The sequence below is a fragment of the Trachurus trachurus genome, assembly GCF_905171665.1.
Source record: "Trachurus trachurus genome assembly, chromosome: 10".
NCBI lineage: Eukaryota > Metazoa > Chordata > Actinopteri > Carangiformes > Carangidae > Trachurus > Trachurus trachurus.
In genome coordinates, this window is record NC_139894.1 from 9,031,513 (window position 1) to 9,059,278 (window position 27,766).

The following is a 27,766-nucleotide window of genomic DNA, read 5'->3' on the forward strand; positions in this document are numbered from 1 at the left end:
GCTCTTCTTGCTGCTCTGTCGATATTTGTTGAGTTGTATTTAACACAAACCGTCTGTGCGGTTACCTCAAGCAACACAAGAACTGAAAAAGGTTCAGCTGGGCCTTTTGCATTGTAATCTTCCTGAATCTGGATGTGAATCACTGTTAGCTCCAGGGTGCTCCTCTGCACTGCCGCTGACCCCCAGCTCTGAGTTTTCTCTGGAGGCCGTTCAGCCAGAGGAGAATTTCCCCATAAAAGTGGCATGAGCTTCACAAGTTTTCTTACATATATTTCAGAGGCTCCAACAAACAGGACCAGCAGCAGCAGCAGCAGAGCCAGAAGAAGTGAGTGACTCCGCTGCTATACATGGCCGTGGACTCTGTTGTCAGCATTCCCCTTCTGCTCTCCTCTTTCAGCTGCCCGGTTGCTCAGCGCGCCCTCCTTTCAGGGGTGATCATGAATCATGGAAATTGATTATGCTGTCACATCTCAAATCCCCCTGCCCAGGGCTTGACCGCGGAGTGTGTGACTGCAGGTCGGTCAAGCCTGCTTAAGGGATGCACTGCTGCTGGCTGCCCTGGAGAATGGCCAGTCAGCCGGACTGGCCCCCGCGGGGTCACGCAGCTTCCTGACCGTAACGAATGGAGGAGGATCACTCACGTCGGCAGGAAGGAATGAAGACGTCCCTTTTTAAAATACCAGTGCAGCCATCTCTGCTCCTGACTGTTTTCTACCCGTCCAGCTCCTCGTCACCACTCTCCTTGTGTCATCTGTCTTTATCAGCGTGCCACGCTAATGACTTCATCTCAGACCCGGTCCACGCCAACTTCCAGTCAAGATTCCTGAAGAAGTCTTGAGTAACATCTAGAGGTGCCAGAGGAGTTCTTGGGGTTTTGAATATCTTTGTCTCATCACATGAGAGAGACACACACACAGGAGTGATTCAGGGGAAGAAAATGAGGACACTAATCCCTCCAAAAGTGAAGAAGAAACTATAAATTGCTCTTCCTAGAACTTAAATTTGCAGAATCACCAACCAAATTAGTCTAATACAGCCAAATGTTGAACAGAAGCACATGCAAGTCCAGGAAAAAAGAAGTCTACACAGATGAAAAATAAGCATGCATTTGAGAAAAAGAAGAAAAAAAGTCGGTTTACCTCATTAATTTGGACTAATGCAGGATATTCAGTCATTCATATACAAAAGCACTTTTCAAGAGACTCCTTCCTTAAATTCCAAGTGTTTGTAGTTTATCATATCAACATTATTTTTCAGCTGCTTCTGGCGCACCTTCCCCTCTAACTCCAGACTTTCCAACAGACTCCCCTTAATGATTTCTGCAGATTGTTGTTCTTTTTTATTGTGAAGATAAATCTGCTGTAACAAGCTGAAAACACCCATAAATCTGGGCCCGAGCTCAGGTTGCAATGAGACTTTAAGGGTCAATGTTGCTATGGCGACACATCAATCCTTCCAAGGGGCCGAGGGCGCGTGCTATAAAAGAGGTGAGTGTCTGTGACAGTGTTACTGTTGTTATTGTGGGCTCGCCATTAAAGCCTTTTTTAAACGACACAGACTGAAGGGCCACTTAACCTCTCGCAGGCACGTCTGCTCTTCAGGCCTCCTCCAGATGACTGTTGAATCAGCAAATTTCCAGCTCTGCTTGTTACTGTACTGAAATCTTCCCACATAGACATTTATTTAACCTTTATTTATGCGCAGGCGAATCTGCCACAGGCGTACGTAGTGTCTAAGGAATGCCTTGATTCGCTTTCACAATCTTCCCCTCTGGAAGCCGCCTGGTTCTGTCCCAGTATATCCAGTTCTTCCCATGCAGACAGAGGTTAAGCGCCTTGCTCAAAGGCTTCTGAACAGAAGCAGACAAGAGAAAGGGAGGGTGTTATTCGCTCACTTAGCTACACCTGCCAAAATCACCCCAGCTGGAGTTTCCAACTTGCAGCCCTCCAGCAACACGATTTCAATCCAACACTTTTTTGGACGACTGGAAACTGGCAGTTCAGTCAGATAGTGTGTGTGTGTCTGTGTGTGTGCGTGTGTGAACAGAGCTCCACCTAACAAAATAGTTCGATGTCATGGATTTGTCTACAGAAACATAATAGAGACCAAGGGGAGCGCACCTGTATCTTACAAGGTACTGTGAGGTCAGTTTCAGCTGAACTTGGATAAAGTCTCACAATGGAAAAAAATAGGCCTATATCCTATATATCACAATTACAAGAGCAAAGAATAACATTCAAATGTTTTCTGTGAGAGTAATAAAAGGGTGGTGCTTGTTTTTACATTTCACTCCCATATTTTACACTTTCACAGTGTTTCACTTGAAGAGGTATTGCTCCATAAGAAGATATTTTTGTTGCTTTAGGGTTATCTACTGTATCCATGTCGTTTCACAACTCCTCTCTCAGGCTTTCTCTCTAGAGCTTTCTCTCTTAACTTCTTCTGATTAGCTGACTGACAGTGAGTCAATAAAAACAACATATTTCAGATAAAACACTTAGATAAACCAAACAGTAAATCAGGTGGAGGAGGGAGGAAGGAAGCAGCAACATTTAGTAGCCTACATTAAATTACATGAGACAGCAAAAAAGAGGAGAACAGATTTGTCCGTGGCACCGTGAAGGTCTCACCTCGTTAGTCTGCTCTGATTGGTCGGCGGAGACGTCAATCAACAAGCTGGCGGCCGTCGTTCAATAAAAAAAAAAGCTGTTAAAAAAAAAGGACATTTTCCGATCGCGAGAACGCGTCATTACGTCAGACGCCCGTTGACGTTCGCTGTCGTCTCCCGCTCCCTGCCGTTAAAAAGTGGAAGCTGAAGAGTGGATCGTTACAGGGAGGCCGCCATTTTGGAACTAAAACAAACACACCTGCTGAAGTTAGCAGCACAGGTGCAGCAGGAGAGAGAAAACTGAATTGTTTTGGAGTCTGCTGTTGATTTACACGACGAGTTTCGTTACTGGAATACTTTTATGCAAAAAACCCTTTTGTTTTTTGTGACCTGGATGAAGAAAAGAGATCAAACAACTTCTAACAGGTAAGTTTCAACACTGCAGTGCTGTTTCTGCTGGTACCTGATGCTCATATTGATAAAACACATGTGTTTATGTTTAGCCCAATGTGAACTGGTAAATTTAATGATGAAGAAGAACTCTAAGTAGGTACAGGGATAAAGTTAGTTTTCCTGACTGAGCTGACACTCAGCTTTGTTTGAACTTGAACTGAGCTTTGTTCCCCTTTGACCTTGTGAACTTTTGGACCTGGTGTCGACCAGTTGAACTTTGATAAGCCTAAGCATTTCGCAACTATGAATCAGAACATCAGTACAAAAATGTTGGCGCTGAACAGTGAACACACAAGACATCCTCATTGAACCCAATCCAGGCTTTTGCTTAATCAGTATCTACAGTGCATTTGTCCAGCAGTTTGAGCAAATTGCATTGGTTTTAAATTAAATTTGATTTGCCATCACGGACAAAAGACAGACCAAACTCACATTAGTAGATCAAAGACAAACGCTCAGTCATCATCTGGTCTGCTGCTCGTTGTTGCTGCAGCTTCAAGCGGCAGCATCCATTGGATGGAGAGCACTCCCAACAAGGTGTCCCAGCAAAGAGCCAGAGCCTGTGCTGAAAGACGCATCTCACGCTTGAACTCCGCTTGGTCCAAAGCAACGAGCTTTCTTGTTCAGTTTAGTCTGCTCTCCACCATATTAATGAATGCCAGTTGTCTCTAAGGTTCACAATCAGGAACTTCATATTTGGCTTCGGATCAATCACATAGAAAAAGGCTTTGCAGGAGCCAGCTGTGTGCGCAGGCTGATCGATCATTTCTTCTTCACTGTATTGTTTTGTATCAGCGGATGAAGGCATCCAGCTTCTTGCAGCAATCACATTGATTCTGTCTGATGGAGGCATCCAGTAGTGGTGTACAGGGTTTCTACACAAGTATGGGAAGTATGGAAAAGTATGGGATTTGATTTTATATATTTCCAGGTTTGGAAAAGCTTGGAAAATGGAAACTATTGTATGGAAATTTATTTATCTGGGTTTGGTCTTATCTGACAATATTTGGGTTAATTATTTTGCTATTGTGCTACAATCTCCTGGAAATTATTTGGTGACATAATGGCATACAAATTAAGAAAAATGAAAACAAATGATTAATTGCATGATTTATTTACATGATAGCCTACACATCTATTTACTCAAATGTCACAAATTATTTGAATTTTTTTACCGAGAAGTCTGGAGATTAGGGTCTGGAAAAAGTATGGAATTTTGAAATGTCTATGTGTAGGAACCCTGGGTGTAGCACTGGCTAAATGTTGCAAACTCATAAACAATAGCCTATGTATTTCTATGTGTTATAATATTGACACTAATATATTAAGACGAATGTGTGACGAATTGGCTGACCGACCTGTTGCTTGTAAAACTATACATTGCAATGTTTTTCTGGTTCTTAAAACCTTAATGCTGCTTGTGCTTGTGTACTACAGATCGACACAGGATTAGTGTAAAATTCGGCACCTTTAGGGTTTGATGCATATCTTGGACAGTTTGTTTGTCGTCTGATTGAGGATGTTCAGCGGTATGACTCATGCTTTGTGTGCCCTGCAGACGGAAACGGTTTTCCGTGCATTCATGTGGTATTCCAGGGTAGGAACTTCAGTGAGGATCTGCTTGAAACCAACCGCTGTCTTCAAGAGTTTTTGCACTTTTCCTACTATTGTTCAACAACACAACATACTCACATCTGTTTCATAAACATTATCATCTTCAGAGCCAAGGTAACTCTTTTCTTTTCCCCTTCTCCCCCTCCCCACCATACTGTGTGCTCTTTTGCACTTTTTGATGCATTGCTCTCACTGATTAGAGGCTATTGGGTTCAGGCTCAAGAAGCTTTCTGTCCACTCCCGGCAAAGAGGACCCATGAATTACACCACAACTAAAACCCTTCATTTTGGACGTCAGTGTTTCAGATCCTAAGCAGCTAGCCACATCAAGATATGATTGCTTTTCAAATACTGTGACCCGATTGTGGGGTCGCCTTGAGTTGCCTTGAGACTGGGTAAACACACAGCTTAAATTCACTGCAAATCCCCCTATCAGCAGCTCCACGCTCGATGACAGCTAAGTGAAACTCTCATTTCTGAGCATTTGTGGGGGTCAGGAGGAAATAAATAATGAATCCAAAATAGCTGCGGTTGTGTGCCTTCCTACCAGAGCATCTGTTAAGGATCTGTTTTTATTTCTGCTCGTTAGATCCTTCCTCACTTTAAGATCAGGGTAGTCTTCTCTTAGAAGCCCGTCGCCATTGCAGAACGCTACAGGATACGTTGATTCTTGAAGACGGCTGCCAGCGCTAGTTATCACTCCAATCAGGCTTTCATCAATTACTTAGCTCTTCCTCGCCTTGCAGATCAAAACAGGTCGGCAATTCCTCGGGTGACCGTTCTGTCTGCGACAGCAATAAGAGACCAGAGAGGAGGAGGAAAGAGGAGAGAGTGGATAGAACGGATTAATAGGAACCATTCAAAAATGCAGTCATAAATTGTAATCATATGTGAAATGTCTTCGTCATCATGTGTTGCTAAGAAGAAACATGCATACACAAAACTTGCAGAAAGGCAAAAATATGCACGGAAGGGTTGGATTTTTGTGCATATGTTATATTTCAGTTCTTTAAAATCAAATTGTAGAAGCCATTATTTTGTCATATAACAGAGCTGCCGAGGGCCGTTACAGATCCATACGGGATTGTTGTTACAGCATCGCATGCGTGACTAAATTCCCTTACACTGGACAGATAACTTTCTGTCTTATATTTGGTTTGTCGGCTGAAATCTGCAAGTTTTTCTGGACGCTTTCAAGGCAGCAAAATGTCATCTTCATTATGCAGAAAAAAAAACTGTCTTTGGTCACAAATATTTTCTCTCAGGATTCTCTCCAAGACTCCTAGTTTCTTTCTCTCTCTCTCTCTCTCTCTCTCTCTCTTTTTTTTTTTTTTTGATACATCTGCCAAAGCTCATCAAACACTACATTGGATCTTTCAGGCAGGAAAAGTGTAATAATACCCTGTAATTTCTCCAATCCGCCTCTAATCTTAGCTAATGAAATTGTCATCTGACACTGTGTTGTTGGAGCAGCGTGTGGCGAAGAGACAATTTGTAATTGCCTGCATCGAAATGGTTTCCCAGGAGGCCTATCCATCACGTAATCTTGTTATTGCCTGGAAGATGAGAAATGCATTTAGCTATATTGTCATTTTCCTTCCAAAAAAAAATCTCTGCAAGCATGCAAATGGCCCTTGTCAGCTGCGGTTGAGGCTTTGTGCAGGAGGTAAATAAGCATAACACTGCACTCATTTGTTGCTTAATAAAAGAGGGATTAAAAACAGATTTGGATCAGATTCCCAAGCGGGTTTTCTCTGTTGTCGATCTTATTATCATGATTGTTCACAAACAAGAATTGAAGCACAATGGGTGTTATACAAGTGTATGTGTCCCACAGTGAACTTTTCTTTCCTAGGAAAAACTCAACACACTGAATATTTAGAGCAGCAAACAACTAAAAAAAAATGAACTGTGGTTTACATCAGCACTGTGTTAACTCAAAGGAGCACACAAAAGGCTGTTTCGCTTTTATGAAAATGGCTGATAATTTGTTATAGTTACTGTAACTAAAGTCAGCCTTTGCTCCTCAAGCCATTAGCAAAGCTGGAAAACTACTCTTTATTAGTAAAGTATGTCCTCTCCCACTTCAGGCCTGTCCCGCTGTGGAAGCCCAGAATTTATGCTCCGTGGGGAACAGGCTAGTGAACAGACGACTCACATGTGTCTTTGCGTTGCTTTCCCCCCGCGGCCTCCTTTAAAGGCATTCTGAACTGATTTGGGGGGATATCGTAAAGCAAATGATAAATTTGTACCCCTGTCAAATGCGGCTGTGCGCTGACGATTTGCTCCAGGAATCATGTAGGAGCGCCATATATCCCGACTGATTGCTACTCCCCGCTAGCTGATGGCAAAATACATTACATCATTAAAGGTATTGGAGGAAATAACTTAGGCTTTGTTCCTGCTATTGTTCTGACATCGAACAGCCCGTTTGATGTAATAAAGATCTATGCTGACAGACAGACACTGAACATGTGTCTCCCTACTAAAAACAAATACATATTCATCCTCTCGCTGCTTCTCTCTGTTTTCCTCTAAAGCCTCAACATCTTGCAAATGGTTTCTGGCAAGTGCAGATACCATATCTGCCACTGTGCCTCGGCCTGCTATTGCATTTAGTAAAATATATCCTCTTTGTTTCATTTCTGTCTTTGATTGTATTTCTGCTTTACAGAAGACAAGTCGTGTCATCAGAAAGATAAATTTTGTAATCAGAATTTTTTTTTTTTTTGGTCCTGCAGTGCAACGTTTGATATAATTGGAGCAAATAGTGAACTGTTTCTCAATTCGTAGCCCTCTGTGGCACAATGAATCAATTAACTATTTGAACAGGCCGCTGGAGGAGTAAATGGTATACCACCCTGGATCTCTTTGTGTTTGGAAGAGATTAGCAGGATTTGAGCCATGGTTTCAGATTAGATGGCGTGAGAAATGCGGCTCGAAGGTTCAAGGGAGCGAAGGGGCCTGATGCTGCCGCCGCCTTGGCTGCCCCTATTGCTGCCTTAGGGGTGGCTGGGTAACCCCCCCCCCCCCCCCCGCCCCACCACCACCACCACCACTCCTACCGCCCCTTCTCCCCTCCCTCAGGCAAAGGCAATAAAACTCCAATTTCTACTGTACCTGCCAGCTGAGAGTCTTAGTCGGTTCGAAACACAGAGAGCATGAAATTCCCGAGGAGCCATATCAAAGTGCCAGCCCCCTTCATTATGACATCAGAACCTTCTGAAGTCAACAAGCATGAAGGCACACTGGAGCGCTGTGTGGGTTCACAGCCTTGAAGGGGGATCTGTCGCTATTAAGGGCTGCACGGGGGGATAGCAAACAGAGGGCAAGAGGGGGGGGAGAAGGATTACATCTATCACCATGCATATGTGCTCCCACCTAAAAGGCCTGCCTGCCATTCTCTGCCCCCAGCGAGTCTCCCAACTGTTATGATAGCCGAGACAGTAATAAAGGCTTTGGCGGTATCATAAACACAGCATGATGTTGGGTATCAAATACTTAAGGGCCTGTGACAAAGATCTGAAGAGAAGCCCACAATGCCGGTAGAAATGTAAACACAGTAATGGCGATAATTACAGCTGGTTGTGGGCGAGATCCATTTGTCATCTAAACGCCTTTCAAAAGCCATAAAGTAAAGCTGGAGCACAAGGAAACCTATAAAGTCATAACGACCACATTTTAACCCTGAGGTGAATGTAAATGCACTTATCACATGCAATAGTTTTTTTTGAGTATTTGGGCATGTTTTTGCTTTTTATTTGTCAGGAAACAGAGAGAGAGAGTAAAGCGTGTGACGTCCACCAGTCATGTGCTGTCAGCTTTAACCATTAGAGCTATGGCTGCTAAAAGAGGCCACACAACCTTTTGTAAATGCAAGTTAAATATCTGCGGGGGAAAAAATGTAAAATAGAAGTGATAAATATCTTATTATCCAGCAGAAAATGACTATAAATCAAACAGAAATGCATGAGGACAAAAAAAAAGAAAATACTTTTTTTGAACTTGTCACTTTAGGTCTGAAGTTGTGATGCGAAATGGAAAGTGATAACAGACAGATAAAACAATATATAATAGAGGTCTGAAGTATTCAGGAGTGATGTGATTATTCAGCTCTGTGCTTCCAGCTCGTTCAGAGTGTGTGGTTACTCTGACCCACAGATGTCTCACACACTCACACAGTCTCTGTGGAAGGTGTTGACAGAAACAGTCTCCACGCGTAGCAGCCATTACAGCCAAGCTCACTGAGATGGCCCATTGGAAACGAACAGATCTGTTCTTCTTCTTTTTTTTATATAAGTGATCACCAGTGACTGTAATTAATCATCTGGGGAAATATTAATCCAGGGGGTTTCTTGGAAATGACGCGAGGATAATCTCGGACGGGGGTCTCTGACGGCTCCTTCACAACAAAAGTATGAGAATTTGCATGTGAATAAAGTTGAGCAATTGTCCAGTTGACCAGGATCAAGGATAAAACTTAGCAAACTGTAATTTTTAAAAGCTTATAAAGACTTATCAGCACAAGTGAAATATTGAAAAGCTAAACTAAAACGAGCATAATGTATAATTTACATGTTTTTTCATATGAATCCTGGACTGTTATACACATTTTTTTTCTAGATTTCAAAGGAATGTGTTCCTTGACAAATATGATAATTTATTAGAGCACTCATCAAAGCTGAACAATCCATTTCTTCTGTGGGCTGGAGTGAGTGGACACACATGTTAATAATCCAAACTGTTTCCACAATTGTTTAAAAGGAAATATTGGAGACATTTAAAACCAGAATGGAGTCTGGAGTGGAATGTGCATTAATTGCCGTCCTTGGCAAAGGAAGCAGGCTGGAGTATTTGATCTTGCCCAGTGTTGGCACCGCTCGGGGGAACACGCCTCCATTTCAAACATGGCCAGTCACTCTCTTCCTGCCAAATCAATGAAAGACAATAATAGTTGATGATAACAATGACTGAGCACGCTCGCTCACACGGTCCAATCTGGCCAAATTCTGATCATTTCTGCGGCTTCCAGAACAACACGTAGCCCACATTTAAGGAGCGAAATGAAATTCCTGGTGATGGATGACTTTGGGAGGCCTCTGGACAGGGATGGCCATCCAGCGCTGGCTGGGACGTGATCCCAAATCTCTGCATAATGGCTTCAGCTGCCTTGTCAGTCACCTGAGCCCACTCCCGCTTTTTTTTTTTTTAATCGAGCCGCCAGTAATGAGTCGGTCAAACATGACCTGACAAATTGATTTGGATTCTCATCTGATGAGCCCCCTTCCATGAAAGAGTCCCTCTGAACATCGGGCCAGGAGTTGTCACGGAAAGAAATGAAATGAAGAAATGCAATAAGCAGAGATGCAATAAAGTTCCAGACAGGCCTTTGATCAATAGAGAATGTACAGAAAAATGAATGTGAACTGTCTGATTTAAAGGGACAGAAAATCCACTTTAGCCGCTGTCACGTATAAAAATAAAACCTTAGGACTGTATGATTTGGTTGAACTTTACACTGCAGCCACTGCGATTGCTTCAGACTAATATGTATCCGTAATTACAGCCTCATGTATATGCAAACACTCATCAAGCACACGTGTCCTCTTGCACACGCTTGCAGACTTATAATATATTATTCAAGATGCTTTTGGACACATTATCTGTCTTATTTTTTTGTATATCGTTCTTGCTACAGATATGATCAGAGGCAAACAAAGATAAATGTGTACTAATCATGACAGAGACTTGCTCGAGTTAAACCTACAGCTCCCAAGTTTATCTATTTACTTCACATAATTTCACTTTTGTGTAGTTTTCTGCTGTGCGACCATGTCAGGCCAAGTCTTCCTTGTGGTTTTCAGGCTCCCAAACTTTATCCCAGAGCAGAGCTGAGCTGCAGCGCGAGGACTCACTTGGGAGGCATTTTTGCTGTCACACAGACGCACAGACTCTTTATCAAATTGTGTCCGACGAACACATCGCACATTCTGCTTCTCCGTGCTCTCCAGACTCCCCAGAGGAAACGTCTTGATGTCCTATCTGCCTGCCTGAATGATGATATCTAAATCTCAGAGCAGCTGCTCCGCCAAAAACAATGAGGAGAGTCAAGGGGAAGGGGATCAGGAGCAGTCGGAGACGGAGATGTTGGGACACTCCGGAGATTTTCAGAAGGCCCAGCGAGCGAGCAGAGGAGGGGATCGGAGAGGAAAGCTGGATTTAAATCTGAAAGCATGCTGTACTTGATCCTGAGTGGAATTCAGCCCCACCAGTGGGAAATAAAAATATTTAGACTTGAATTTGTGGATACACAATATTTGAAACTAAACTAAAATATCAAGCTCCTCATAATATGTTTACAGTATGTTTTGTGAGTTTTTCTCACCTTAAATGAAATCTCATTATGTCAACTAAATTTACCACTTTATAACAAAAGTCATTTATTCACCGATGCCTTTCCTGGCATTAAAACCATCCATACAAGCACAGTGGAGTCCAAGGGTCTGAGATCACTGAAAATGCATCATTATGTGACAATTAAGTTTGAGGATTCAGAGATTTTAAAAAGATAATGCACCATTTTTGGCTCAGAAAAATTGAACTGAATCAAATTAGGAGCATTTACAAGATAAATTCCCTTGAATCCGTTCCACACACAAACATGTGTTCGTTCAGCGATTCGATCTACTCATCAGAGACTCGTTCACGTTAACTTACACCAACTTGCAGCCGGAGTTCACCTGTTATTAATAAGTCTGTGTCTCAAGTCTCCAGCAGGTTGCAGCTCTACACTATACTGTGGGAAACGGCATCATAACTAAATGAAAGTGTCAGAAAACAAATTGTTATTCACAGCAAAATGTTGCTTTCACAATCAAACTAAAAAGGTTTTTTAAGGGCGCAGTGGGTGGAACTCTGAATTTCAGTCTTATCCAAAACAAAATCATGCATCAAACTTTGTTCCCTGAGAAACAGAAACGCAAACTCCATCAGATATAGAATTTGTTAAATACTCCAATCAGCACGCTGTCAGATAACAGCTGTGTGAAACCTACAGTGAAACATGCTGGATATTATATATACACATTATTTTACCTTCTATTCAGTTTGATAATCCCATCGTGCAGGAATAACATGTGCAGTCCATGTCAGTCCCCGTTGTTATTGAAGCAAACTGAGCACAAACCAAATACCCAAGAGATTCAGATATTCTTGTGCGTGTTTAGCAGTTTTTATTTTTTTCATTTTCACTGAAAGAAACTAATTTTACATTCACAGTTTTTAGAGTTTATTTTAGGGCAGCGTTGTGTAAGACTTGGCGCGAGACGGATCTGCAGTAACTTTTCTGGTCCAGTCCTGCGAAGTTGAAAGACATCTCCCCTCCTCCTCCTCCTCCCTGCTGAGCGAGGTGAGGCGAAAACTTTCCGAGCGCCATTGGGAAGCTAATTAACAGGGCGGGGGTGAAGAAACTCTTGCTCTTGGTTGTTTTTACCCCCCGACGGGAGACACCCACTCAGTCAGTCAGTCAATTGCTCTACCTCAGAGTGTGCCTTTTACTTACAGAGGAGGAAGTTGGATGTGTTTTCCTTTTACTGCCCCCTCTCCCCCCCCACACTCCTCCCCCCTCACACCATCAACCATCTCCAACTCTTGTCCAACTCACTCCAGTCTCACGCTGAGAAACACACACTTGCACATAAACACACGTTTCCATTTGCATACTGACTTTGCTGCAGCTCATAAGTCTCTCTCTCTCTCTCTCTCTCTCTCTCTCTCTCTCTCTCTCTCTCTCTCTCTCTACTCTCTCTCTCTCTCTTTCACACGTGTCAAAACACAGACGAGGAAAAGACGACCACAAATCACATCAGTTCTGTTCATCCTGTGCAATACTTTAACTTTAACTGGAAGATATTTGATATTGAAAAGAATCAGAGACAAACTAAAGAGTGAAATATATTTGAATCTTTGACACGTCTGTATAAGTTTATATTCTCATAACGATAAAGTTTCTTTTTATTGCAATTTCTATACTTGTAGAAATAGTACTTAGACACTTTCAAAGCATCAGAACACGCAAAACAAAAATTACTAAAAAAGGACTAAAGAATAAAAACAAACACAAATAAGCAATATCAAATATATGAAATATTTCTAAGATTATAAAAAGATGTCTGTTGTGTTCTGTATGATTATTCATTTGAGTAACTTCAACTAAAAAGGTTCTGTCTTTCCTGACCTCCAGAAGTTTAACGTCTTCTTTTGCAGCGGTGATATTTTTTCCTGGGTCTGGCTTTTTTTGTTTTGTTTTTATCATATGAACATGTGAGCCTCCAACTTCCAGGTTGCAACACCGCGTTAACGTGAACTCGTCCCGTGTCTCAGCTCTCGTCCGTCTCTGAGTATTTTCTTCATGTGCTGTCCTCCTGTTTCTCTTGGCACCTGATTAGCGCCACAACTGTTCTTGAGGAGCACATCTGGACACAGATTCTTGAAGCAAATTTTCAAAGCAAGTGGTCCACGACTTTCGCTAAGTGCTCTATTTAAACTGCCCTTGTATTCTTATTATGTCTATTTATAACACACAGTAGGCCTGATCTATAAATTGTCTCCAGTGCGCTTGACCAGTCGCTGACTGTTTGAAACGTCTTCCGACTTAAGTAGTCTGTGATTTTAGACCATTCTTCCTGCCAGATGGATGAAGTTGCCTCTTGACTTTATTTCTATATCTCAGAAATGGTGAACTCGCATGGAAGTATTTTGACTTCCTGCTACTTCTTGGCCCAATTTTTGCTTTTTATAGACTCCCGTGTTTATAAAAATCAGCGAGCACAGTTTCCAGTTTTATTGCACAGTGAGGGTAAAAATTATAGCTAATATGAATGAAAGATTTTACCCGCTGACAGACGGCAGGAGGCAGCGAGGTGGTGCAATGAGTCAGTGTTTCAGACAGACCGAGTTCAAGGCTCCATGACAGCAGGTGTCCTTGAGCAAGACAGTGGATCTGCACCAGCTCTGTTTTTTATTGCTGTTGTGTCTGAGTCCAGGCTAACCTCCCCTCATTCTCCCTTCATACTTGTTGTTCATTCTGTTCATGTTGAAATAATTTGGTAGGAGCGGACTGACTGCACATTTGTTGCGCTGTAATTAAAAACTGGACAAAGTCAACGTCACATGTGTCAGACAGCACATGGGCAAAGTGTGACACACATTGTGCGAAATGGAAAAAGCTAATCACCCCTCCCCCCCTCGCTCACTCTTTCTGTTCATCTTTAATGGGAAATTTGAGATAGTACTGAGTACAGAGCTTAGTCTGTCACATCACATGATGCGCTGCAACTAATGCAGCCGACAAATGGGCATATCATGGATCCCAGTTTCGTGAACGATCCCTCCTCCAGAAACAGGTGGCAGCCGCTGTATGACCAGATGTCCCAGTGCAGCCGTGGTAAAACGGGGTCTGTCGCAGTACAGCGGTGAACAATGCGTGACGAAGACCGAAGGTGGTCCGGCTTGTGTTCAAGCCCCAGGAGGGCCAACAATGGCGGTGGAGCCTGCCAAGCGGAGTGGGGGATGGGGGCTGGGGGGGTGCGGACTCTCCCAGACTGCCCCAGTTGTGCCCAGTCCTCGGTTTTTGAGGGAGTGGGGAAGCGTGGAGGGGGGGTGAGGGAATGACGAACATGAACGACCCCACCTCTGAAAACCATCCCCATTCCCCTCAGTGCGAGGAAGTGGATGCTTTTCAACAATGAGGAAGTCATCTCAAGCATTCCCCTTGGCCCCCCACACATAAGACCGCATATCCATCGGTTCCTTTGTTCAGACATCGCTGCTTGTTAATACCGCCGCTACAAAAACCTGCTACGGCCATTTGCTCGCACTGTATAAATAGACAGTGTGCATTACCGGTGTGCGATGGAAGTTAAGGTTGTGCCAACCTCTGCTCAAAGCTGTCGCCAGATGGCACAGGATCAAACCATAACTGAGCAACACGGTTACAAAATTAGCCTTAACACTTTTGCCCCCGTATACTTCAGCAGCTTGAATGTGGTGTTTTGACATGTTGTTAGTATTTTCACACAGACGATGAAAAGATCTGTCCGGACAAATAAGAAACACAATGCACATGTGTGTGTGAGTGTGCGTGTGTGTGTGTGTGACTTTGGGAAGGGGAATCAACAGGTGGTCCTGAGAGCTGACACCACATGTGCAATTATAAAAAAAGACATATTCAAAAGTTAAATACCTTTATTGTGTAGCCTACTGATAAAATTGATGGACATTAATGGGCCTTTGCTGCTGAAAGACATTGAAAGATGAAAGTTTTCAGGCAGGTAGAATAAATAAAACACGTATTATTCATCAGCACATCGAAGTAAACGAGTAATTTGAAATATTTAGCAGTAAAAAAATGAAATAGTCTTGAAATATGCGCATGATGACCGTGTAATTGGTTCCACTGTGCGCTACAACATAGCAGTGGTGCATGGTGAAATGTGGTTGAGCTTTCTGCTAAGCTCATTGTGTGGTTCTAATGTACATGGTTGTAATTCATGTCATAGTTTGTGACAGATCAAAAGGACATGTATTTAATAGCGCATATATTGGCATAGCTTGAAAGGACAAATCATTCTTCGACTACTGCTCATGTCTATTTGTAAAGACAAGTGTGACATGCTTTCATTCTTTCAGGTGCACAGGTGCAAAGCAGAAATATTATCCCCCGCACTGGAACTAATGCAAATATTGACCTAAATCTACCTCATAAATAAACCCATTTAAAATGCTCTTTGATTATTTTCGGTGAGCTTTCAGCACATTTATTTTTATGACTTTAATGGCAGTCGCACTGTCAGAGATGCTCTGTGTATTTACGGCCTTATACAGTATGTGTGCTTAGTTAAAGATGGTCGCACTGCTCGTAATAGTTGGGGATCCAAATTGATCGACAGCAGTTTTGATTTTAGCAGATAATCAAATTATCTCCCTGCTGAACCCAGTGAGAAACATAGGCTACAGCCGTTTTGCTCTCATTAACCAGGAATATGAGTTTACAGCCAGGTTGGCAGCTCTTAGCTAAATGTTAACCATACTAGCGTGCTCACAATAACTACCATCAACACATTAACATGCTACAGTAATATGCTGATGCAGAGCTGGCATAAGGCTTATAGGTTGATATGCTAGCATGCTAACACTTGCTAACTAACAATAAACGCACAGCTGAGGCTCATTAAATTTGCTTTTGAAACAATATATTGAAAGTTTGACCAAATGATGGAGCTAGAATTGTCAAAGTTTCACACAAATCATATTTTGATGAACACTAATATCTATCTAGTGCTCTACCTATTTACCTCTGTCCAGAAATGTAACTAACGATCATAGATGTTAACCTCATGGTGGTACAACAGGAAGAGAAAGAGAACATTACATTGCAATACAATAAATCTGCTGGCACCCTATAAATACATTTCACAGGTGTTCATTAAACATTTGTTGAAATATTGTAGTAAAAAGAAACAAAAGAGTTTATCTTCTTGTGGTGGGTCTGGCTGGAAACTAGAGGGAGTCCCCAGAGTCAGCATCACCTGTCTGCTGAGAAACACGAGCTCCCTGTTTTTATTTCAACTGAAGAAGAGTCCATTTATTTATGTTGAACATGTGTAGAAGAAATGATGGAGTTGGATGTTTTGTGCCATAAACTTTATATTTACTTTGGATTTATGGTACTTTAAGTGTAAAGCCACCTCACTTGTGATGTCTTTAATGCAACATGGCCAAATCTTTATATAGATAGCCAGAGATACTTCACTTCAGCCCAGTCACTGAGTGCATCCTATTGAACTATTCTTGTTTGTGAATCATAATTGCAGTGAATGTTAGGAGCCTCATCTGGTATGACTAATAACAACACATGCTGTGTTTGGCAGAGACGGAGTAAAAAGCCGAATAATATTTAACAGTTGGCACGTTCATCATGCAGGAAATCATTTGAGGCCTCCATGTAGAAGTGAAGCAAAAAATGTGAGACATTTGGCTCACAATCAGCTCCTGTGGTCCCGTTTCATGTTTGCCACATTAGACCTGCCTCCTGCCGGGCGGCGACATTGTCACCAGACCATGTAACGCAAACACGAGACGTCTTCCTGGACTCGTGGATGAGAACCAACTTCCTCTTTTGTCTCTCTTTCTTTTTTTTCTTTGTGTCCTCTCCTCTTCTTTCCTCTGTCCTCTTGCTCTTGTCATGCCTCCTTTTGTGCCCCCCCCCCCCCCCCCCCCCCCCACTCCTCCTCCCAATCTCTGGTCAGGCTCGTCAGTCAGCAAAGACCTCTCTTGCTGTTTGACACCATAGCAACAGGCTATGAAAACAACACACACATAACGACACACGTGCTTAGACACAAACACATATAAACAAAATTATTACTTGCACGCACCAGAAAGAACAATACACACACACACACACACACACACACATATGAAAGTGAGCCTGGTGTGAACAACACACACACACTTGTTCACAGTTGCGGTGTACCAGTACCATAACTCCAAGCTGAACGATTTCCTGTTTTAAATCCCGGCACCTCCTGACAACATTTTTTAGAGCAATAACCAATTTAGCACTTCACACTGGATCAGACGGACTGTATCAAACCGGCAGGAGTTAAATGCTACACACCACAGCAACAGGTCTCGAGTACAAACCTCATTTCTGTCAGCAGGGGTCAGACCTCAGCTTGGTGTCTGTCCCAGCCCGAGCCGCCAGCTCCAGGGAGCGCAGCAATAACAGCAGCAGCAGCAGTAGAGGCAGAGGATGCATGGAGAGCAGAGCAGCAGCTAGAATTGGGGTCACAACAAATGTACAGAGCAGAACTGTGAAATCTTGCCAAGTGGAGACATTACAACCCAACTTTTTTTTTTTTTTCTCCCAACATGTGTAAGCTTAACTATTCCTCAGAGTCCTAGCCATTGGTTGGACACTTTATTCAGAGTGCCTATACAGGAACAGTGAGGGCATTCTGTGCATTTTTAAAGTAAAGTAACAGCTGAATGTGGCTGTGACATGAGCCTCAGACTTTATTAGACACAATCACACCAAGCAGTTACTCTTAGGCTAAATGCCAAGTTGTTGGTTTAAAATCACGTATGGGATCATAATATTAATTATTATTAAGCACATTTTTTTTTCTGTTTTTGTGACATGGAGGCTTAAAGAGTGAAAAAAGGTGTAAATAACATATAATAAAAAAAAACACAAAAATAAATTATATAGTTTTTTTTAATGACATTAAAAATGACACATTATATCATTATTACAGCCTTAAACCATGGCAGTAAACATATACAATGCTATACAGTAGTTGTAGCTTCCTACATTACACACTAATTAGATGATGCATAGGAACCATGATTTAGTTTATTAGACACAATCACACCAAGCAGTTACTCTTAGGCTAAATGCCAAGTTGTTGGTTTAAAATCACGTATGGGATCATAATATTAATTATTATTAAGCACTTTTTTTTCTGTTTTTGTGACATGGAGGCTTAAAGAGTGAAAAAAGGTGTAAATAACATATAATAAAAAAAACGCAAAAATAAATTATATAGTTTTTTTTAATGACATTAAAAATGACACATTATATCATTATTACAGCCTTAAACCATGGCAGTAAACATATACAATGCTATACAGTAGTTGTAGCTTCCTACATTACACACTAATTAGATGATGCATAGGAACCATGATTTAGTTTATTTGCACTGTCACATATTTGAAGTTTTATTGAACATAATAATATAGTATAATCCAGAAAAAATAAAATAAAATTATGTTTCATATAGATGAGAACAAAGTCTAAGTGTTTGGAGAGACATACAAGATATAACATGCAGGACATAATGATTTCTGAGGCACATTACAGTCACGTGTAATTTCAGGAGGTAGTAGTTTGCTCTCTAAGCTGCAGAAACCGTCAGGGTGACATTTGCCTTTACTCCAGATTCCCACTGTGAGGACTCATAGAAAGCACGAGCGGTGAGCGTTGGGACTTTCTTAAGCCTCCTCCTGCACGTGAGGATCTCTGGAGAAGCACGAAGCTCGAAGGGAGCAGTTCATTCATAGCCCCCATGATGACAGGAAGCTAATCAATCAAGAGGTGGCAATTTCCACACTCAGCTAGCAAGAAGAGTAATACAACACTTACTCATTGGGGCAAATAACATGATGCCTGGAACCTCAAAAGCCCTTCCTCATCAAGGGAAGGCAATGAAAGAGAGTCAGTTCAGAGCGAGTGGCCACTGTCAAAACATCCCATTATGGTTTTATGGAGAGGAGTGATGAGGACGCTGACGGGGCCTTGTTCATGTGATTAGGGAACGTCGTAGTGAGGAAAACAAACACCAACGTCTGCTAAAGATTTACAGTTATTTTTACATTTCAGTCTACACGCTACATACATGTGTTATCATTTATATACTATAAAACAAAATGACATTTACTTTTTTACACAGCTTTCCACTAACAATTTCATACTTGTCCAGGTCAATGCGGCAAACGGTTTCCTTCAGTTAAAAGAAAAAATGAAAAAGCAGTTCACTCCTGTTTATGACGCTAAAAATATCTTTACCTCATAAGCTGCTGTTGTAGGAATTATTTTGGGGGAAAGTCTAATTAAAGAGGATTTCAGGAAAGGTTTGCAGAAGCTGCAGCAAACTCGCAAAAATGAACCATGACCTTGCTCCGACCCCAAGTCCAACTCTAACCCCCAATAAAGAAGCCCTATAATGTCAAGTTAACAGTGATTAATGGCTGTACCAGGCACAAAGTCTTTTCTGTGTACAATACCCAGAGCCCACAGCAGCACGGCTCACATCATTTCAGCCGTAGTCCCAAAGACGACAGAAATATTTGAAGAGGTCCACCCTGAGCCCGAGCCACATTACACCCGTGCTCCCCAGTCACTTTTTGTTCAAGTGCAGCAGTTCCAGTCTATAAAACACAACATTAAATCAAAACTTGGACTCGGTCTACTGTGTGAGTCTTGAAAAACCGCCATCATTTATTTTAATTTGTGTTATTGATCACTCCTGCTGTCACTTTTCAGAGGCGGCTGACGTCTTATTTTGGAGCCGAAACTCTTCGTTCCCCCGTCCACCTTACATGTTTATTGGCTAATGCGAGAGCTAGCTGTCGGAGTGACACCCATGGCAAGGGAGAGTTTATCATTCTGCTGACAGGCTAAATAACTTGTGCCGAGGCAACAGATAACAAATGGGCTCAAGTTGTGGCTTGAGTGTCCGTGTGTTAAAGACAAGAACAACTGGGCTCCAGCAGAAATAAATGGTCTTTACGTTCTGGCATGTGGCCCATTATTCCTGCAGGCACCTGATGTACATAAAAACAAGAAGATTAAAAAGTGCTTCACTGTCCTCGAACACACAACATGTATGAGCTTTTTCATGTTAAAAGTGTAAATTATCTTTGAACCATATGCTGTTATGCACCCCAGCATTTGCTGACCATACTGTAATAACATTAACCATTATTTTAAGATAAGTACTTGAAAACCGATCAGTTTTAAAGCGACAGTTGTGTTTTACATTTGAAAAAACATCGCTTTACATACTGCATACTTCCCTGTATGAAATGTGATATCACATTTTTGGGGGTTTTATCATGATCACATGAATACATCCTCTGCATATATAAAGTATAGGAAATACTCATAATATAATGTAAGATGTTGAAACAATGTGATTGATATTTATAAATGTGTATAGGCAAGTGTATTATATGTAACAATAAACACAAAGTATATGTGATAATATTATATGTGATTTTTAATTAACTTCTCATCAGGCTTTAAGGTAGATATTTATGAAGTATATGTCTATAATATTAACCTTCATTCATAAATATTCATTGGTGTTGGCTAGCCTATATGATAAAATATAATAGGTTTGATGTTTTACATACAAGTTAATATATTTATTGTAGAGGTGATTAGTACAACAATTTAATTTATTCCTTCGTTTATCACATAATAATATATAAAGTATTCAATTTGCCCAATTTAGTTTATCCAGCTTTTTGAGTTTAAGCTTTTTAAACAGTTTGTTAAGCCTCTCCGTCAGGGATAATTGAGATTAATTAACTGAAATTAAAGCTTCACATTTAGCATGAGTTGTTTATTGAACCTGGACTGTTACTGTTTTATAGTATATTTATTCACCATTCCACCAAAAGACCTCTTCAGTATTTATTTCATTCTCCTGCAAGCAGGCACATCATTTGCATTATAAGACATCACGCTGATTTGACAGAGTTTCGTAAGACGGGGCTGGATTGATTTATTCAGGCTCACATTACTCATCCCTCATAATAAGCCTTCAGGATCTAGTGTCAAAGCAGCAGGCTAATAAGCTAAGGCTGTTGATAGCGCCACACTTGCCGTTCACCTTTGCCTTGTAGGTGTCAAACTGTCAGTAAGAATCCTGCCAGCCTTGGAGAGTTTACTGAAACTGTGGCACAACATAAACAAATCGATTCCCCCCCCTGTAAAGAAAAGAAGGAGTGACGGTCTCTGAGGACCTTTGGAAGATGCTGCACATTCCCTGTAGCTGTGATGTGTCAAAGCATAAACAAATACCCTGTTGCTCTCGCTCTCTCTCTTGCTCAGGTCTCTGTTTACAGCTGTTTCTGCCCATACAGTAAGTGAGATGTACCCATGAGGCAGCTCCGGTGCTGTCTTAAGCCCGTGAAAATGTGCTGCAAGAGATAAATTCCAAGATGTCAGAGGAGCTGTCAGTGTGAAAGAATACACTGGTCATTACCACCTTCAGATCTAGGTTGCATGCAAACTCCCCTCCCTCCAGAGCAAAGACCCCTGCTGGGGACGAGCCAGACTTTCCCACAGACTTGCATACAGTCGGTGGATCAAACTTTTACTGTATCCGCCATCTGAGTACTGTTTTCTCATGCAGCTTTGACACTGGTTTCATCTGACTTTTTATATGCAAAAGTAAAATTCCTAAAAGGTCCCATAATTCACACTTTTCTAGTGTTTTATTTGAAGAGCTGATCCATAAGAAGGTAGTCTATAATAGAAACCAAAAAATCTCTTGTAGCAACAGATCAGTGCACTGACTGTTTTGAAGTTTGTGCACATTTCAGGTAAACACTTAGTGAAACCAAATCCTGCAGAGTTGGATAGTGGGTCAGCATGGGCTGTGCCTACGGCGTGCCTGAGAATGATGACTGCTTTGTAGTGACATCACAAATTACTGAAGTGCCCAGGGCTCATTTCAAGACTCAGTTTTCTAAATATGGGGTGTGAATGTGTTTTTGTGTGGACTGAGCTCTTCGATACTATTGCAGTGTTAGTGTAGAAGCTAGACCTGCTTCATCATCAAACACATGGAAACTTCACTGTATGGGACTTCAAAATCCCATGGGTAAACGCTGTTGCCAACCTTGTTGGTCAATGACCAGAGCAATCAAACAAAAGACGTGTTATGACTGAAAAAGTTGTGCTCTAATGTGTTGTTTTCCTGCTTATATTGTCATTTTACAAAACCTATTCTGGCAGCAGTACTTCTACGGATGGAAACAATCTCAGCAATGTCATCTATGATGTCAAAGCAGCCACCTCATCACTATGTTAAAACCTACATCGGTATGGTTCGAGGAGAACTTGCCTCAGCTGTCAGATGTCCTTATTAAGGCTGTCTAATAAGCCCAGGTTACAAGATGGTTCTGAGAAGTAAACGATATCCACAGAGCGGCCCACACATACAATAAGGCAGCAAGCCTTAGTGTGGATTTCATACTCGGGGCTGAGCATACTCTAAGCCTATTTTTGTTGTCCGGATCTCAAGCAACCCTGGACCCAATCCAGAATAGTTAAAGTAATATCCAGCAGTAATGCTGCCTGGTCCTGTCGACTCCACTGGGACTTGCTGAAGCTGCTGCTGAGGGGCAGACGTTTCGACTCGATTTCTCTAAGATCTAAGTGTGAGGAGGAAGCACGGCATTTTTGTGATGCCCTTCACTTGCCTTTAAAAGTCTTGCTCAACCAGAGGAGGAATGCGTTCTCCTTTTATAGACCTACCCCCCTAACACAAGATACAAAATACTCCACGATCCCAAAGTCCTCAGTTAAACTAGATACCCAAGTGAGACCAGTGACCGCTTCAACTCTGGAGTGAGGTTGCAGGCACAACCCGTCATGATAGAGCATCCAGTACACAAAGGAGGCCGCACTTTGTCATTCTTACACTAGTATCCTGTGAATTTATGGCCACCAGGGCCCCTGTGTTCCCCCTCTCCCGTGGAGATAAGGGGTGTTTTTCTCCTGAAAATCTACAGGGGGTTGGGTGTAGTTAAAGGACACACTCAGCTGCTAGATTAACTCATCAACGCTGCATTGCAGGGTGTCAACAGAAATGTTTCACACACAAGACCGACAAGGAATGAATACCATTTGGAGGTCACAAGTGGCAACCTCTCAGTCCTTCAGGCCTTTTAAATATTAGTGTCTACCTTTCAAGAGCAAGGATGTAACCTCTAAACCTTTGAGAGGAAAAGAGATACGCGTAGGACATCAGTGCCTCATGTCAGTTTCTACTGTAGATTATGACCGGTGGAGTTCAAGCTCTCGAGATTTATACCAAGTAAATCATTGGAGAGGAATTGTTTGTTGTCATTTTGTAGGTACAAATATAAGTTATATTTAAACCTCTTATGTCACTCACATGACTGAATATTCAATGATAAATCAATGAGACAGTCATCATGCATTTCAACCTGTAAGGACACAGCTACAAATAAACGTTCAATAATGCAATCACTGTAAAATCAACATCTGGTGAACAGATCTGAGGTAGCCTTTCCTAGAAGCATGATAAGATCAAATAAACAAGTGTACAATATCTGTCCCCTCCATCCTTCATGTTCATACTAAAAAAGACATAAGACATATAGAGAGTGTGAAAATGGATCACACTTTCCATGTCTCAAAATACACAACACTATGACAAGCTCAATAAACAATCCTGAAATACACCTGCAGCCATTAGTTTCTTGTTTCAGCACCACAAACATGATTCAGATGTCTTTTGGTAGTTGTGTCCTCCTTAACTTCTTCTGAGGAGCATATTTTTGGGGAACCAAAAGACAACTGACAACCGGAGACACGGGATCATCTTCAAAAGAAAGACGCATGTCTGTGGCATGCCGTCTCTTAGCTGCTCGAGCAATGCGATTCCTTGTAGCCTGAGTCACCCAAACTCTTGGCGTTACAACTTTCCGATTTAGATTACGGTGCAGGTTTCAAACAAAGTTTCAGATTTGTCGAGAAGCTCAGTTAAAGGACAGAGGAAGATTGCAGGATCATAAAATGTGTCCCCCACTTGATGACTCAGGCAGCGACTGGGAGCTGGCCAGGTCCCTCCCTCGCCCTCCACAGGCGCAGTGGATTGTGAGGCCTTTGCACTTGGCGGGTAGCAAAGCTTTGATAGCTGCTCAGGGAAAGTCACTGTTTTCCCTCTAAAGCTGCGGTGTGCCGGCGTGGCATGGCTGCCATGTTGTGCCTGTTTGCTTTAGACTTGAGGGAGATGAAGCCACGAGGCCTTCGTTAAGCTGCGACCCAGTGGGCGGCTGCTGCCCGCGGGAACGTGACAGATACTTCATGTACAACTGAGAGGTGTTTTCATATTGCGTTGACATTGCTACAAAGGCTCATGTAGTCAAGTGTCACGGTATGCGTCATCCCCAGAAAAAGAAGCCTAATTAATACACCAGAGCTCACAGTCGTGTACATGTCCAAGAGTCTGAAGTAGAGCAGTAAGAATTATTTTTAATGATGGAAATAGAAAGTCTCTGAAACAGAATCAGGTTTTCACATTCAAGGGAATTGATATGGGAATTGTTCCGGTTAATAACAGGATAGAAAGAGACCATATAAAGACCAATAAAGCAAAAGCAAGTTCTCCAGGTCAAGACAAAAACTTTCATGTTGCTACCCGACCGCATTGTATCTTTGTTTACACCTTCTGCACTTTGATTGTGCACCAGACGTTTCAATCCACAGTCAAATTAAAACAGGAAGAAGTGAAATAGGAAGATGGTCAAGAGACAGATGGTGAGTCAACTCAGACCTTGGCCAGGGGGCAAAGATTAAACACAAACGGCCCCTTAGGTTTCACTCCCACTGTGTGATATGTAGAAACTGATGACTTGTCTTGCTCCCTCCCTCTGATCCTCACTTATGTTTGGTCGGTCCTCTGGCTCCTGTCGTCCCTGCAGTTCTTGAATCGCCAGGAAATCATAGGGGCTTGGTCGAGTATGGCCTGGTATTTGATTCAGCAGTGGTGGCAATACTGTCACTCACTCAGTCACTCAGTCAGTCAGCGACATTCACAAATAAAAAGGTTCTGGCATGTTCCCCCTGCTTTCACTTCAGCCTTAAGTGTTTGATGCACTCCGCCATATTGGGGTTGGATGTGTACCGCCCAACATATTTGTAAGTGGGCCATAAGTTGTAAAAGGTTGGAAACCACTGACTTAAATCAACAACTAATAAAATGGCCACCACCATCAAAACCACTCCAAGGTGTCTAAAATGTTCTTGGACAAAGTGTCAAGTGTCAAGTATCGTCCTCTGCAGGAACTATTTCCACCTTGGCGGCACATCCACTTTTGACGTCTCTTTCTTTGCCTTGCCGCTATAGGCCCGCTATGGCCGGGAGAGGTGGAACCGGCACAAACCTCAAGATATTTTTGTCATTCCTCTCTGCCGACGAAGAGGACAGTGTTGTCAGTGTTGGGTTCCGGGTGCCGTTTGGCATCAGCAGGGCGTGTGAGGTTAAGGGGCGAATGGCAGCTTTGGCCCAGTCAGCCCCCCCTAGCTCACCGGGTCCCAGGGGCTGGCGCCAGGCTAGCCCCCGCTAGCAGGCAGGGCAAAAAATAACCCCGCTGCAGTTGTTGGGTAGGGGAGAGTGACGGGGGAGAGCATGTCACACCAGGGGATCAGGTTTCAGCGGCTGTCATCAGAGAGCAGTCATTACTTCTGGGCTAATTATCTCAGGCCACGTGTAAACAAACAACCTGCCAGCGTCAAGACTACATTGTGTTCACAGCTCCAGGCTTTGGGTTTGTCCCCTCCACTTTGTTTGATGTTGGCAAAAGGGCTTGTGCATCAAAGCCCAGGTTAAGGAGTCTTTCTTTCCTTTATTATCGATTATATACTTTTTCTGTTACCTGAAAATTGCAGATATAAAAAACAAAAGCCATTTTCATCTAAGGTTGATTCTTCCTTCATGAATAATATGAAGAATATTTAGTTTGGCGCTGACACAGCTAAATATATGGGTGTGTGTTTTAACTTAAAATACTGTGAGTCAGTGTATTGCTTAATGTAGCACTGAAATAATTTACTAACTCCTTAGATAAAGGGAAAGTTTTGTCTTACGAAGACATTTTATTAATAATTTGGGCTAATGTGTTAGTTTCATTAACACTCTCCTAAATAATCCCTCCAATGCCGATAATTATATGTAGGTTATATTCAGTGCAGGTCCTGTAAGTGGAGTCAAATGACCTCTGAGATCATGGAGAGCTGGCGTTGGATGAAAAAACACTCAGATAACTGATGTTTCTCTACCGTTTGTCATGATTTTATTTCATAATCTGGACTCTGACAGGATCCATGAAGGCGCCCTCTGACTGAAAAACTCAATCTCAGGCTCAGCCCAGCTCCCTGGACACACATTCCCCAGCCTTCATGGCACATTTATGGTGCAGGCTCATGTTTCTATCACACGCCTGCCATACCATACCTGTGTACTGCGCCCACAGCCGCAGACCAGTTGCACGTGACCAGTGGTAAAGTTGTCTTCAAGTCTTCCGGCCTGAACTGTGGGCTTCAAAGAGCAGCGTAATGATTTAAGTGGAGGAATTGAAATGGTGCTTCTCTGGTCTCAGCAAATAATTAACTAACAGATGAAAATGAAGACTGTGCAGTGTGACGTGGTTCACCCTGAGCAGAGAGAGGAGACCTCACTATGACCCCAGTACAGTACATTAAGGATTCAGATTCATTGTGCTCTATAGGGTTAAAACCAAACGTTGACGTATCAGTCAGCAGAGTTTCAACTTCACAAGGACTTCTTTTCATTTTGCAGAAGGAAATAAAGAAATTTAAAATATTTTCCAAAACAAAAACAACTTTTAAACCCACTACAACATTATTACTGACGTGACTTTACTTCTCTTTTTTCTTCACTACAGAACCTGCACACGATGCCCAAAGGAAAACTCTCATTGGTGTCAGTGAATCATGTCAACAACAGGTAAGAAGAAGTTCAGTTTTAAAAGAAATGACTCCGTGTCGTGTTTTGGTATGGCTAATAGATGTATACATGGCATATGTAGTAATTATGGGAAGTTTTTGTATAACCTGAAGGCCACTGTAGATTTTCCAGTACACCTTGAAAAGGGATTTCATACATTTCTAGTTGCCACTTAATCCAACACACTGGCCATGTGAGTTAAACACTGCATCACACTAAGTCACACACACTCTGCTGTGATCATAAAGCAGTCAGCAATGATATACAATGATATTGAAAAGTTTCAGAAAGCTTTAGGGGTGCTTTCACACCTGGATCGATTGTAGATTTTGTTCCGAAACAGGGAGCGTTTTATGTCAGTTCTGGTCGAGGATCACGCGGTCGGCTTTTTTTTTTTAATGCCGTGTTCGAGTTGGATTAGAGCCGAAAATATAGGCTACAAAAAAGACTCAGATTGGGTCGAGTCTGGGCTTCAACCGCGGCTCGGACCGTGTCAGATTTTAATTTTCAGCCCCGCTGAGACCTCTCCTCCATGGACTTTATTGTTTGTTTGTTTTTTTAATTTCTGACCAATAAAAGAAGAGTTTGTTAGCGCATGGCATTTGTTTACAACTTTGGACCGTTTGGATCTGTTATCGTGTGTGAACACAAACAAAATGAATGCAACAGTTGTATCGGTTTAGTTGCTGGATCAGAACAAAGCAGGTGTGAATACGCCCAAAGAAACATTGTCAAACTC